Below are 13,425 nucleotides of genomic sequence, written 5' to 3' on the forward strand. Positions count from 1 at the left end.
AGACAAGTTGAACAGAAGGAGAATGCATTTAACCTAAATGGCATATCAGAAGGAATGTCTCTTTGCCCTAATTTTAACCAAAATAGTTAGCACTATTAATCGCTTGTCTGAGAACACTGCTAGCTAGCAGAGATTCAAAATATGCCCATGCAGAGCAACACAAGCCTAATTCCACTGTCTAATGAAGCCAGTGATATAATTTCAGCTAGAGGGGGATTAGGTCTATCAAGTACAGTCACCTTTTTTTATATTTTAAAACAAAAACAAAAACAAAAAACAACAAACTTTTGGGCTTTAATGGAGCAATGAGGCACAGACAGGGTCTTACATGTTCAGACTTTAACTACTTCTTCAATCTTTTTCGGTATCTGAATAAGTGGTCTGATCTTCAGAAGTACCAAACCCTCCCAGTTCCCTGCACAAGGGGCACGATTCAAAGCTATTTGTATCACTGCTATTTTCTTGTGGTGGGATGGCTCTTAAGAATATACAAATTAGACTAAAGGTCCTGATAGCCTAGCTGGATCCTGTCCCTAAAAATGACCAGGCAGGAATAGAGGAGTATATGAACAAAACACTCACAAAATCATGCTTCTTGCAGAACAGCCTCCTGTCTGTTACCTGTTGTGATCCAACCAGCCTCCACTCACACAACCAGGGAATAGGTATCAGTGGAGGTAGAACGAGTGTTGTCTGGGCTTCAGACTCCTTTACTTTTAATCTGGATTACTTCCACAGAAAGGAACTTTTTAAATTTTATTTCAGAAACTTGGTGTTTCAGAGTCTGCACCAAAATGCACTCATTAGAGCATGCATTGAAACCAAAGGGCTGAACACTTCACAGGCCTCTTATGGTAATCAGAATTGAAAGCGTGCTGGAAAATTACCCCTCCTCCCCTCATGAACGGCTTTGGAAAAAAAAAAAAAAAAACCAAAAACCACAACATTTTTATTATTGGCTGAGTCTTATTTTCCTTAAAAGCAGATTTTGGAAGGAGACGCTGCTGTGCTTTTTGTACAAGCTAAGGCTAAATGTAGTGATAATGCAAAAAAATTTCATTGGCATAAAAATGTTTTGGCAGTGAAGAAAATCAGTCTCAAATGTAGGAATATCATCAAGGGAAAGAATTTATGCGTTGAAGACTGTGTTTAACTACAGATTAAACAGATTAAATTAGTCATTCTGTGCAACAAAAAAGGGAGGGAGGGGATGCTTCATGGGGTGGAAAAAATACAGCAGTTTAATAAAATAGCAAGTATCATCAATATTCTGTTGTGATTGAAAGAGTTTGTCCATTGAAACCAGTTACGGTTTTGCTATTGAGTTTACAGGGATGAAGTACAAGTCCCCCTTGTTTAAAATGAAGGTGGAAGGAGGGTAGGTGAAAAGGAAGAGCAGCAAATAGGGTAAATGCCTGAATCTGCAGGCTTATTTTGCCTGCTCATGATTTCCATCAAGGGAAGGTTCTTTGAGAACCTTTTTTGAAAAATAATTAGGAAAAGACAGAGCATTGGGCAGAAGCGTTATAGTGAATCAGCTACTGCTTGGAAACTAGGAGTGAGATGGAACACCCAGCTCAGGCGCTGAATTGGGTTTGGTCTTCTAGTTCCAGCTGCTATTCTCCTGCTCTTGCTTCCTGCATTCACGTACGTAGTATTGACCTTGTAGGAAGGTGCATGTAGCATATTGTCCGTAGGAATACTACGTACTCAGGAAGCAGTTTGGGGAGATTGAATCAAGGTTTTGGAGATTTTAAAAACAGTAAAAAATCCTACACATTGTCTGTGAAAGCTCTGTGGTAGTAGTTTGCTGGGACCTCAGTTCTTCCGAGCCAGTGAACTTTTCAGGAGAGATGGAACTGAAAAACTACCTTTCTGACATAGATCCTTCTGACATCCATCCTTCTCCCCTTGCATCCTTTAAATTTTCTCTGTGTTTAGCTCCCTTCTCCTTTCCTCCCTCTTTTTTCTTTCCTTTTCCCCTGCTGTAAACTCTGTTCCCCATTAACTTTTCATTGCAGGACTAGAAAAATGGAAGCTTTTCTTTTGTTTTCTCCTAGGAGAAAGCCTTCAACAGAAATCAATATTATTCCTGCAGAGAGGAGCCCATAGCAATGTGGTGTTCCAGCGCTAGCTGAATAGAGAGGGTGCAGCAAGGGAATCCACATAGCTGTGCGTGAACACTGCTCACCTGCTTGCATGAGTGACTCAGACTGGGTCACCTGCAGAGGTAAAACACTAGGAATTATTTCTCAGAGTCTCCATTAATTCTCAGCCCTTCTCAGGCTTACATCAGAGCAATAGACATACCAATATTTATATTAATATATTTATAAGGAATTGCTCCTTAACACAATTGCTCCTTAATTGTTCCTTAAAGCATTCTTAGTGGAAAGGTCAAAAGTGAATGGTGGTACAAATCTGGAGGTGGTTTGCTTAACCTATATAGTTACCCTATAATTAAGACTATAAAATTTAAGAATTTTAGCTTTTGCATTTGGTAGCTTTTATTCATATTACTTTTACTGACCATCTCAATAGAGTACTGCCCCTGGCTACATTTTGTAAATACACCTCACTGGACTAGGTGCTCAGCTAAGTACAAATCAGGACGGCTCTACTGGTATCAGTAAAGTACTGATGATTTATACCAGCCTGAGGGTCTGGCCTCTAATGAGTCAGGGAGGATATGAAAGCTAGCTTGTATCTGAAAATGGAGAGCAAGTAATTTAAAAACTAAAGATACTTTAACCAAATCCTGGAACTATGCCTAAAATAATAATTTCCATCCTGTGTTTGAACTTACACATTCATGAGTTACTTTGTGTTACTCAAAGCTTTACTTACATTCATTGCTGTGAGAACCCCTCCTATAATACACACTACAAGCGACTTAGATCACAATCACATCAAAGTAGGTTAGACTTCAGAGACGATAGACAAGAGGATAATTTGCACTTACATAGTTTCTTTCATCCAAGGAGTTCAAAAAGCCTGTATTCATTAGGTCTAAACACCACTCCTTATGGACAGGTAAGTATAAGTACCAAACCCATTTTACCCACAGATAAATTAAAAGGTAGAACAAAATAGAGACAGCAAAATGCAATATCGGAATGACAGGAGGCACCCCAGTTGCCCAAACCATTAACTTTCATTAACCATTAAGGTCTGTCCTGTGTCCCAGCCCAAATTACTGCGCTTGAGGTACAAAAGCATACTCCTGACATGTGACTGACACTATTTAGGCCCTCCCACGGGGAATGCTGTGGGCAAACCATTTCATCCAAAAGTGAAGGGTTGGTTTTGGGGTAAGTTATTTGTCAAATTGTCCTTGCACTGTTCTGCACATGGGCCAGTCAAATACCAAACAGATAAAAGCAGGCACCAAACAGTTGTAAGATAAATAGCTGTCTTTGACAGAAAGATGAACACTACAATATTACACTAGATCATTACCAAAGCCCTAAAGGGTGACCTTTGGGCCAAAAGGTCTGTGTATCTCTGACCTCACCAGAGCACACGAATTTGGGGATGGTTTGTTGTGCATGGCTGGGCTAGAACAGCCTGCATTCCAGACATGCTTTTTCACGAGAAAAACAGAAGGAACACCTCAGTCCATTATTTTAATAGGTATAGGATCATGTCTCTGCTGAGCAACACACGAACTCACAAACTAAAAATAAGTGCCTGAACATAAGAGCAGAAGGCAGATTTTATACTAATTTATAGCACTCAGAACAGCAGGGTCCCTAAGCCCATCAGAGGAGAAGGGTTAGAGTGGTAAAAACAGTCAGAGAAAGCATTAGCAGTTAAATCTTTGGGACAGTTTCTGTAAAGAAGCTCAGCAAGATACTTCTTACCTAAACTCTGTAACTGGAAGGGCTCAGAAAACTAGGGAGAGGTTACAGAGCCTTTCACCTCAAGGTCAATGATTGCATCTGGCTTCAAGGCAAACACTAAACACACCATTACCTCTGACAGCTGCTGGTAGTTCTTTGTTAAATAACCTAGAGTAGGTGTCAACTTTCTGATAAATAAACATCTAGGTAAACAGCTATTTAATATTGTTAACCCATCTAGGCAGAATAGAATCATAGAATCATTTAGGTTCGAAAAGACCATTAGGATCATCAAGTCCAACCGTAAACCTAACACTGCCAAGTCCACCACTAAACCATGTCCCTAAGCACCATGTCTACATTTCTTTTTAATACCTCCACGGATGGTGACTCAACCACTTCCCCGGGCAGCCTGTTCCAGTGCTTGATAACCCTTTCAGTGAAGAATTTTTTCCTAATATACAATCTAAACCTCCCCTGGCGCAACTTAATGCCGTTTCCTCTGTTTGCTTCTCACCTTCTAGAAATCAGCCTTGGTCTAATAGTATGGAGGGAGGTTGCCCCATCACTGCAACTATCCAACCTCTTTGGGCTTCCAGCAAAGACTTGGATTTCCAGGGTGCCTTACTTTAATGTGGAATTCTTTTCAAAAAGTTTGCATGTTGCAGGGGAAAGCAGATTGGTCTCCTCAGCAGGTGAAATTGTTTTTTCAGGACCTCTTTAAATGAGAGTAGTTGAAAATCAGAAAATAGGGAGACCCACTTTAAATTTGCAGGAAAGAAGGATCTTTTCTATCTCAGGTTTTCCTGAATAACTTTCACAGTAAAAGGCTCAGGTTTGCTGGTAGCAATCTTCTGTATCCAAATTTTCCATATGGGAAATTTCTTGAAAAATTAAGTTATGCTTATTGAACGAGGGGTTATTTATTTTTCAGTTAAATTGACAGTATCAAAGGATAATGAAGTTCTGAAAAATGTGATATCTGCCCTAGCAAGTTCTGCAAAATGGAACAGAAGTAGAATAAAATGTGAAATCATTTCTGTTTCTATGTATACTTGTATAAATAGGGAGTGATCACACTTTTATGTCAGTGCAGTTTCATCAACACAGAATCAAGCAGAGGTAAAATTAGGTCCAAAGAGCCAACTGTTTTTTCTCCTGCTGGCTTACATTCAAGCTGACATGGAAGTCATTGCTTTATCTCTGAACTGACGCTACCATGAATGAAAACAGAATCAGAACTGCAGTCTGTACTCACTTACACTGGTATCCATGCAGTCAGGTTAGTTGGAATTTATTTTCAGAGCTGAACTTGGCCAGATTTTAAGATGGCATAAATCAGTGCACCTCTGTGCTGTGTCTCCAGCTGAGGACCTGATCCATAGAGTTTAAATTAGCCGAGATAAGATACCTAAAGCGTTTGCTAAAAGGGGTAGAAATCTGTTGAGAACTGGAAAAAACCACATTATACAACTGACTGAAAACCCCACCTAGCTTAAAGAGAGTTGATCGCTAGTTTATATGTAAATCTATGTACTTGTAAAATGTCAGGAAAACTTAATGTACTCTCTCTTTTTTTCATAATTCAGTTTCAAAGTGCTGTCATGACTTTCACTCAGTGTAAATGCCTTTCTCCACCAAAGCTGCAAGTTTTGTGTTAAACAATATTCAAATTAGATGCAAGAGTTGAAATAATATTGTAAGGTAATGGTTATTTTATCCACATTTTATCTCCTAGCTATAAATTTTATACATTAGATTATACAACTCCCAATAGATCTTGGTATAAGAGACCTCAATAAATCTCAAACCATTCAATACAGAGGAAATTTATTTGTTATTTGTGTCATGTTTTATTAGTGCCCTGCAGTTCAATCCTGACACTGGAGAGATCGCTCCCTTTGCCAACAAGTAAGAAAAAAAATCTTTACAGATTTAATTTATGGTAACAATATATTTATTATTTTTATACTATGCATCTTAATTCACAGATTCAGGTATTCCAGCATATTTGTCTGAACATACCTCTCCAAATTCTGTGACACAGTTATATTTTATGCCACTGATATAGGCTTCATAAATCAACAGCGTTTAAGTCGAGTATGCATGGAAAAAATAGCATGTAAAAGAGGATTTTATTTTCCCACATTGGAAGTAAAAGCCACACAGTAACGAGATGAATGGATAAATAGATAGAAATTCCCGTTACTTTTCAATCTCTGGATACCGCATCTGTGTCGTACATTGTGCCAAACGCTACTACTGTTTCTGCTGCTGTTGTGTCTCAAAATTGCTTTGTAATTCATGAGCTATGCAGTCATCTCTAGCTCTTGGAATAAAAAGGTAGATTCAGTCTCTTGATATATATAATGGATATAAGAGTATTCATTTTCTTATTCTCGCTCTATAATGGATGAATGGAAAAGAAATCTGGCTTCTAGCTTGTGAAAAAAGCCATATTTCACCATTATCATGTAAACAGAAGACTAAAGAGTAGGGCTGGGAAGACATAGACGTGAAATACGTTTCCAGGTTTGAAAAGGGGATCTGGGGGAAGAACCAAACAGTACTTACAGTCTTTTTAACCAATAGGGTGGTGATAGGTAAGTAAATTTGTGTCAACAATGGGAAAACAGGTAAAACCAGGTCAGCAGTTAGTCCTACCCACCCTTCTGGCCCCACCTCTCAGCCCCGTGGTCCTAAGGCCAATTACTCCACTTAGTGTGCCTGAATTTCCAGCTGCAAAAGTCTCCCACACAGGGATATCATCCCCATCACAAGAGGATGTGTTGCCAGTTTCATCCAGTATTCCCCCAAGGAACTGCTGTCATCGTAGTTAGACTTTCAGGTTCCTTCTAAACTGTATGCACCGCCGGTTCTTTCTCTTCTCCACTGCTCCCCATAAAGGAAAACCATCGTCTGAATGCATGATTAGCAATCGCCAACAACAGAGGTCTAACCCACCTTCAGCTCTGACTTTCTTCATGTCTTTGGGCAAGGCCCCTCACCTCACAGTGAGATGGAGATGATAACCCTGAGCTCAACTTTTAGCGGGATACACTTCCTTTCTGGAGAGGAAATCCCGATGACTGTCCCGTGTTGTTACCAGGCTAACTAGGTTGTGTGGTCAGAAGATCAGTGTGTTTCTCATTATGTCAAATTTACGGGGAGTATTACATCCAGCTGCAAAACTTTCTTCAAGAACAGCTTTCTATTTTGACTACTCTAAATTTAGAGCCATGTCAATTATGCTGAAATGTCACTATTTCTAAGAAGGAGTTTTGAAGATGTTTTTACAAATCAGAAACTTGAAGTTTTGCTTTGCAATGACTTTTCATTTTTTGAAATGTGCTTTGAAAATGTATATCGAAAATGAAACTATTGAGTCAACATTGGATTGAAAAGTTTTCAAAATTGCAGTTGAAGGGAAAAAAATTAAGGTAAATGCTAACATTTTGTCCCCATTTAAAAAAAAAAAAAAAAAATCAGATCCCACGTCAGAAAATCTTGTTTTCAAACACTCCTTACAAATACACATTTTCTCCCATATTGGTTCTCTCTGAATCTCTTAGATATTTATATGTTAAGGATGTTGTGTTTGTCTCACTGTTAAGAATTCTAAAACCCCAGGAGAACAGAGCATGCTACGAATGTAATGTCACACAGCGTGTGACAATGCTTTCAGTGAAACTCCATCTATCCTTGGGAGAGAACCATCCGGCCAAAAGTTATTTGCAAACCTCCATGCATAAGGCCAAATGCTGAGAGGTGCTGAGCCTGCTGCCAGCACTTGCGGTGGCGGCCACCAAAGTCACTGTGCCCGGTACCGCCGTACCTCCAGGCCTGGGCCTGAGCTCAGATCTGGAGATAAATTCTGTCCACATATCTTTAGTGCAGTGTAGGTGAAACTTAATCTCTTCATCTCATTCCATCAGCAGCGCTGAAAATAACCTAAAACAAAGTCTGAGCTCTAACACGGGAAAATAGCCTTTCCAGTCAGATTGGACTGGCTGGTCCTTTCAGTTACTCGGCCTGAATCATAAAAAATACTAAGTGACAGGCGATATATCTGCTCTGAATACTTTTCCCCTTGTAGTTCTAATAGCAGCTTTTTGGTTTTGTTGTTTTTTCTGTTCATATGTGATTATTTTCTCTGTTTCCTTTTCATGTTTGCATTTGAAATAGAACTCCGAAAAACTTGTTTCAGCTCATATTTATAACTCTGTTTTTCTTTTACCCTACAAGCTTCACATATTGTTTAAGGTCAAACACCAAAAACAACATTGTGAGTCTGTTAAACTTGTCGCTCCACTTCCAAGGGTGGTGTTTGACCTCCAAGAGCCTCCTTTGTACCTGTATCAACAAGCTTTGTTATCAAAACAGTACCACCGACCTCCATCCCGAAAAAAATGCTGACAGTCCAGGGACAGGAGAGAATTTTGTCTTGATTCTTGCTGTAAATTCTGCAGGGCCCAAAGGCATTTTGCGTAAAAATTTTCCGCCCCTCTTTCCTGCAAAGCTGTCGGGAATTGGGACTGGTCCCTCAGTCCTGGGAGCCCAGGAGACGAGGAAGGAACATGCTGTTTTGCAGAGCGTGAGGGCTCCTGTTTTCTGCCAGGCTGCTCTGTCTCATCTGTGTTGTGTTTTCCAGCAGCTCTCCCCATATAGCTCAATGTTCTCCTTGCATTTCTCCCCATGCTACCGTGACCTTGCGTTTTTTGTTTTGTAACATCTTGAGCACAGTTTATTTGTTCCCCGTTTCCTTTGTTTCTTTCAGCCATTTTTTCTTCTTTGCCTGAATCCTTTTCAGAGAGTTTAAAAGACTCCCATGTTTTCTTTGTTCTCTCTCCACCGTCCTTTTTTCCGAGGCCCCATTTCAAAGAGCAGTCCTGTTCGTGACGGCACTTCTGCATCTACGTAAGTCCCATGAAGCCAGGTGGGCACGTGCCTATGTGCTGTATCAGGGTCTTAATCTCTCACTCTCCTTGGCTTTTCCTTTCTTCATGTTTCTTGTTGTTCGTCATGTGAACAGTCCTTCTAAGGGAAAAACTTTTTTACAGTTTGGGCTGACAGATTTTTACATTACTTTTTTGTTCTGTTAGACTAGAAAGAAAACTTAAACATCAGGTAGTGGGGGCTTGAGAGCATCCTGCTTCCACCTGAGGTAGTTATTTTTCTGAAAAGTGGAAGGATCTGGTCAGAAAGCAAAGCTATCTGCTGTGCTCCTAGTGAGACACAGACAAATTCTGAACGCACAGATAACTACATATGGAGCATTTTAATTCTTGGGTCAGTAGTTCAAATCCATCCAGCTTGCCAATTGCAAAACCTCATTACTGTCTGATGGCCACTTAGGACTTACTTGAAATTAGTGAGAGTGAGGGGGGGGGGGGGGGATTTAGGGGGGGAAGTAAAAGAGCAGGGGATCATCTTCTATCCCTTCACATACAACAGCTTCCCCTACAACCAAGAGAGCTTGCATCCTCGTCAACAACCTCAGCTAACGAAGCAAAAATACAGAGACTGAACTGTACACCGGGCTCCTAATCCCCTGCACAGGCGGGCTGTTGAGGCAGTGCTCAAACACCCTGACGAGGCCCCAAGGACCAGCTTTCCTTGGCACAGGCTGGTTGAATTCTGGTGGGCTTCAGACTGCAGCACTGTCAACGTGCCACGTTTTTAAACACATTTTAAAACATCCTTTGATGTTTTATCTGTCTCATCAGAACAATTAGCTCCTGGATGCTCTCTGTACAACAAAGGAAATTAATTAGGAAGAGTCAGATGCTGTGATACAGAGCGGTGTTTGGGAGACTGCAGTGTCTCGTGTGGGTTTTGATGTTGCAGCAGCTGAGCTAGAGACTGTTCTCATGTGTGACAGGGTATAGCTGGACAGAAGGATTTTATTGAAAGGGAGAAAGTCACCTTATAAAAGCTCTGCATTTCCACTCTGCTAAGTGTTGTTTTTCTATGAGTTGAGACATAAAGGGTATGCGTGTGGGGAAAGCAGCCACCCTGAGACTCTCTCATGAATACCACAGTGCATGAAGAACAAGGAAGAGATCATACCTGTGTATTTTCAGTTCCTAGATGCACCCTGGCTGGAAATCAAAGTGGAGTAGCTCTGCTCTTGCTTCCCCTGTCGCATTTCTACATGGATTTTCCCTGTAAGGCGCTGAGATGCTAAACTTTGATCATAATCATCTGACTTTGAAACCGACAGATATCAAGAGCCATTTCTTTTCTGTGATGTATGCAATCTACTGACATGAAAAGAATGCATTTAATGTGATTGAGAGAAACAGGAGTTTGATCCCAAGAATTTGAAGTCAGGGCTCCTGTTTGTAAAACTTGAAGTAGAACAGTATTTTCCACATGCCTGACAGATGATTGGAGAATTTCTTTCTCTTTTTCAATTTTGTTTTGTTTTGTTCTTAGGGTTGGGGCTTTTTTTTTGTGAATCCCCCAGATTGGTGCAGGCTTCCTTTGTGGATCCCCCAAATGGGTGCAGGCAGGTTGAAGCTTAGCTGTTCATAAGCCTTCTCAGTAATACCAACCAGATAGAGTATTGTGAGTTTTTGCAAATCGCTGTCTGTACGATTGTGAAAACATTTGCAAACGTAGACACTTGGCAGAGACCCTCATGGAATGCGGACACTGTCCCACGACGTGAGAAATAGGTTATCTATCGTGCCTGGAAGAAAGCTTTGGGTAATGGATTTTCTTGGCTGTATCTAACGCTGCCGATTCCAGGCAGAGTGGAAAGGTGGATGGCATCCTGGCCCTCTGGGAAGCTTCGCAATCGCTCCAGTTGGTTGAAGATCACACCTTTTTCAGTTGCAGGATTGGTCTGACTGACGACTGCTGAGCCCTAAATGGTATTGGAGGAAGCTCGCCCATAGCCTTAAATCTCTGCCAGTCGCTCTTGGGGAACTGATCAGACCTAAAATCTTAAGCCCGGAGCATGGGGGACCAAACCAGGTTGTACCTCTGCTCTGGCAGCGACTGAGGGAACAAGACTGTTGGGGGAACTGTGTATGACAGTGACATTGCTGGGAGAATCTGTACTCCTGCATTGCACCCTGACAGGCAAGAAACAGGAGCCTGACTGACAGCAGACAAGACAGACACAACTACAGCTTCACAGGGAACAGTTTGCTCTGGGAAATGGAAGTCAGGTGACAAAGTATGATGTAATTCCAAAAAGTGTCATGGTTGGAGAAAGCTTTTCTGTAGCAGAGGTTGCTCCTCTAAATATTATCAATAACTTCAAAGGAAAGGCAGCCAAATACAATAAGGGCAGGCAGCTAATAGTGTTCATAATACAATTTTCAAAAGTTTTCTCAAGTATTGAAGGAGCCCTTTTAATGCATAACCAAATTACCTGTTGAATGGATGTGGGCTGCAAACTAATTTTCTCCCATGAGAGTCAGAATATTTTAAAACCGCTCTACTCCAGTGATATTTACATGTGGAACATTTCTCTGTTCTCTTTTTGAGCAGTAGGAAAAAATTGCCAAACACTGAAACTTTGGAAGTGAAGATAAAGGGGGGAAATACACGAAGGGCTGAAAGATTTATCAACTTGTGTGTTGCATCATTCTCCCTAAGAAGCATAGGCAAAAGTGAAATGAAGGGAAAAAAGAGCTGTGAACCATGATGAAGATGATTAAAGAGGGTACAGAGCAGCTGTCAAAGCAAATATCAAGCAACATTAATAACTTCATAGCATATCAGAAGGCTGTCTCAAACCTTCCCAAGAAAACAAGAGCTTTTGTTGCTGCAAAGGGTAAATGGAACTAATCCTCAGGTGCAGGCACTAGTCTTTGCCTGTCAGAGATACTCCAGTGTCAATCTGGAGCAGAACAAGAGATTTTAGTGGGGTTAATGTGACTACAAGCTACCAACTGAGAAAAAAAAATTTGGTTCCTGGATTTCAAAAACCTACAGCTACATGGGAAGAACCCTTCAGTGGGCACTCACACCTTCGGCGAAAGCAAAAATGCATTTTCTTAATGTCCTTTCTTCTGTATAGAGGAGAGGAATTTTTCTGTGTACAGAAAAGAAAAACAATGAGTGTTTGTTGCAAAGACCTCATTTTTTAGTCAAACGGTTGACATTTTTCTTTCCCTAAAAGCGTAGCAAACTTTCATCTCATGCAAATTCATGAAAAATTATGCTTTGGGCCACAGAGTGGAATTTTGCCCATCTTTGCCTTCAGTCTAAGCAAATAGCTCTTCTCAGAGCCACAGAGAGGAGCTTGTCAGAGATCTGTCGGCATGGCTGGAACTCCCTAGCCAGTACTTTAGGAAAATTTTCTTTCAATCAGATTTGCTATGTCCAAATGTTTGCTGCATGTGGGTTAAGAAAACATTCAACATCAGACATGAGCAAGTGAGTAAAATCATTGCCTTACAGGAATTGAGCAAATTGTCTTAAGAATTTTGGTGCCAGCATGGTGTAATCAGTTTATAAATGGGCATAAAAGACACTCCTGCAAGCTCTTATGTTCTACATCTACAGCCAGTAACCAACAGAACCAAATGCTACTCTGAGGTGTGTCAGATTCTTTATCGTACGCAGCCTGAGTTTCTTACAGGTTGTAAAGTCTCCCAGGAGGATATGGTTTGATATCGTATGTGGTATGAAACCATAATCCTTCATGCTTCTGCAGCACCCATTAGAAAGGGGTACACTGGGTCTGAATAGCTCCCCTGAATATTAAAAGATGAACTGCAAGGAAGTTATTACTGACTGTAGTGATGCCTGTTTTTAATCTCCTTTCCAAAGTAGAGAAATTTCCTCTGACTCAGATCTAGCTGGAATTATTCCAGGTTTGTCCCCACTTGAGATGAACAAGTGCATCTGTTCGCTTGTTTAAATGTCCCCCTCCTTTGACCTGGCCCTTTCTCCTTCACCTCTTTTAAAACAAAGTGGATGACGTAGGAATGCCTGAAGCTGACATTAGCAAACATTTCTGTATGGGTACTTTTATCAGGTTCCACAAAGCTAGGAAAAGTAGCATTCTGTCGTTTTCTCCTGGAAAACACAATCTACCTTCCTACCCTCCAGTCCCAATTATGTCTTTCAGATCATAGCTCTGCTATGCTGTTCTTCTTGCCTCTGCCTCTTGTGTAAAATCTGTTTAAGGGCTAAGCATTCATTTCACACTGAAAGCTGTTTCTTTGGTTTTCAATGCAGATATAAAGACAGGAGGGAAATTCATGCTTGTGGAGAGCTCTGAGATATTATTACTCCACTATGGGATATACTCCATATTTCTAAAAGCCAGGTTCCTATTTCTTCCAGTGTGCTTCCCCTTCACTTGAACTGACCAGTGAGTGTATTGATGTAATGATCAAATGCAAGTCTCTTTCTTTCTTTCTGTATTTCTTTCATTAAAGATGTCATTCTAAAAGAAAGAAAAACAACTTTTTTTTTTTTTTTTTTTAAACACACTACTTGACACTCTCCTCTATGCAAATTGTGTTAAAATTTGTGGGAGTGCCCACTAAAACCAGACAAATTTGAATTATCTGCTGGTACCAAATGAGCCTGTATAGCTTGTTCTGGCCTTGCAGAA

Source organism: Aquila chrysaetos, chromosome 7, assembly GCF_900496995.4.
Source record: "Aquila chrysaetos chrysaetos chromosome 7, bAquChr1.4, whole genome shotgun sequence".
Lineage (NCBI taxonomy): Eukaryota > Metazoa > Chordata > Aves > Accipitriformes > Accipitridae > Aquila > Aquila chrysaetos.